The sequence below is a fragment of the Miscanthus floridulus genome, chromosome 9 (genome assembly GCF_019320115.1).
Source record: "Miscanthus floridulus cultivar M001 chromosome 9, ASM1932011v1, whole genome shotgun sequence".
In the NCBI taxonomy this organism is placed as follows: Eukaryota; Viridiplantae; Streptophyta; class Magnoliopsida; order Poales; family Poaceae; genus Miscanthus; species Miscanthus floridulus.
In genome coordinates this window covers 141,202,839-141,205,745 of record NC_089588.1, presented here as the reverse complement: position 1 = coordinate 141,205,745, position 2,907 = coordinate 141,202,839, and positions in this window count along the sequence as shown.

Below are 2,907 nucleotides of genomic sequence, written 5' to 3'. Positions count from 1 at the left end.
GCACCTATGTTGCTCTGTAAGTTGCAGAAGATCTTTCCACCTGGCTTCTTCTTGTCAATGCAGCATTTGATTGTGCACCTCCTGTATGAGGCACGAATGGGGGGCCCATGCAGGCCCGCTGGTGCTATCCAATCAAGAGATGTCTAAAGACTCTTCGCAAAAAATTTAGAAATAAAGCCAAAATTGAGGCTTCAATTGCAAAGGCATACATTCTGGAGGAGCTGTCAAACTTCACAGAAAAATACTACACTGAGAACCTTCCTAGCATGCATAATCTACCCCGTCGTTATAATGCTGGCAAAAATGAATCGAACCTCAGCCTTTTCCAAGGGCAACTCAGAAGCGCAAGTGCATCGACCACTAAGCACTTGAGTATTGAAGAGTGGCGCAGTATCATGCTATATGTGTTGACCAACCTTGTTGAGGTGCAGCCATATGTGAGGTAAGTTCTCAACGAACTTGTTTTAATATGCCGTCACTATTCTGCATCCAACTCCCTTGTTTCTCGTTGGTACAGGGAATTTCTTCGTGAATCCTGGCATCAATCAAGGGATCCTACCCCGCAAGAAAATGACACCCTTCTTTCACAGGGTGTGGGACCAGGGAGGCCTGGTTTCATTTCTTGGTTCAAAAATATGGTACCGTCCAATTTAGCTCGTACTTAGTTCGACATTCCAAGTTGCTCGTATGTTGGAATAATATAACGATCTATCCTGCTTGAGCTTGCAAGCCCAAACCGATGCGTCCATAAGTGATGAGTTGAAACAGGTTGCAAACGGCTGTGCCTTAAGGGTCAGGTCATTTACCAGTTATGACGTGAATGGATATCGCTTTCGCACAGCAAGCTACGAGCAGAGTCGGCCTAATAAAAAATCCACAAATAGTGGAGTTTTTACGCCCGACACTGATGGCCTCGACTATTATCGAAGAATTGAAGAAATATACAAACTTTCATTCTATGGTGCCAAACCTTTTAATCCTGTCATATTCAAATGCCATTGGTTTGATACTCGAGTAACGAGACGGACCCCTAATCTTGGGCTAGTCAAAATTCGACAGGATTCCATCTATCCAGGATACGATGTCTATATTGTGGCTCAACAGGCCATGCAGGTTTATTATACGTCATATGCGTGCCAAACCAAAGGGCATCTCAAGGGTTGGGATATCGTGCACAAGGTCTCGCCACACGGTAAACTACCTGTCCCAAACGATGAAGATTACAACTTCAACCCACACACATATGACGGAGAGTTCTTTCAAGAAGAGGGGCTAGAAGGGAGGTTTGAGATAGACTTAACCGAGGCCATCAGAATGGAACTAGACAATGAAAGGGTTGATGACGAGGACGCTGGAGATGAGGTGCAAAATGTGAAGGACTTCGAAATGCTTGAGCGATTACGTTTAGGCAAAGACAATGAAGACAACATTCCTCCTTCGGATAGTGTTGATTATTTGGGCAATGACAATGTTGATAGTGATGAAGAGACCTATGATCTAGCTAATCCCAATCATGAAGATTATTTCTAATACATGAAATACTATGTTTTGTTTATTTTGCATCTATTTCTATTTCTAATTACGTCTTGTTTATTCTTTTTAATTGCAGGTGATTGAACAAAGATGGCGGACCGAAGCGACCGTCACAGGGACGTGTCCTCGCTTTACCAAACACGATGCATTGCAAATGCCGCTCCAGGTGAGGGGCCGTCAGACAGGAGGAGGAGGAGCAGCAGCAGCCGTAGGAGGCAGCCACCGCCGCCTCCTACCACACAGCGTGAGGAGGACGAGGAGGAGGCGAGGCCCGGGGACGACGATGAGCTAGTTTGGTAGACGGACGAGGAGGAGGGGGTGCACGAGGTGGAGGGGACGCACGAGGAGGATGGTACGGGTTCCGCTTCCTCTGGTTCGTCCAACGTCTACTTGCGAGGTCCGGCGAGCCTCCCTCCTGTTCCGCTTCCTCACCGACGCCCAATGATTCGCCCCAAAGGGCAAAAGTAAGTAACTTTAGATTTAATCACCACCACTTCATATGATATGTTGAAAATCCATAGAGAAACTAATAATTTTTCTTATTACTTGTGTAGGGAACTGGACGATTGTGTCTGGTGGTGGTCACCGATGCCTGGTCAATGGCATCCTGGGTCTTCTATGCAGGCAACACTACCCTGGCCTAGTTGACTACGCCAGCAGGAGGGAGCCGGCCTAGACGTTTGACCACTACGCCGCCGCCCCCGATGTGGGTTACCCCAACAAGGCAGAGCGGGTGAAGGCGGAGTTTTGGGTAAGTCTCCCCTCGCACTACACTGCTCAATACATCGCATTTATTGGACTTTTCTTGAAAAAAATGAATGGATACATCGCGTTTGTATGCAGACTTATTTTAGATGCGAGGGAGGGATCTGAGGCCAGGGCAGATTTGGTGGCTACCAAAGCCTATAAAAAACTCGTCACCGACATGCATCACGAGACCGCGCATCCAGACCATCATAACCTACTATGGGTCAAAACTTGGAGAGAAGGTCAGCAAAGAAGAAGCAAGAAAGATGACGCTGACCCGGGACCAGTACCTTGGGTAGATAAAGAACATTATATTGATTCATTTTGAGATTAAGTTGGTTTAATTTGATCTTTTTATATGTAAAATACTTGATGATGTGTAGATGTGTCCTTGGTGGTGCTCCTCGTATCCCAATGCTGGGCGATGATCGTGGACAAGTGGTTCATGCCCATGTGGGCCGAGCGCATGAAGCTACCCGGGAGCGGCGTTTGCAGATGCAAGGTCCAGCACACCATCAAGGCAACCGCAACCTCGCCGGATACAAACAATTATGGGTACGCGAATTCATTTATCTATTCTGACGCTCATTATGCCTGATTTCTAATCATCTTGTTGTCTTTCTCGTA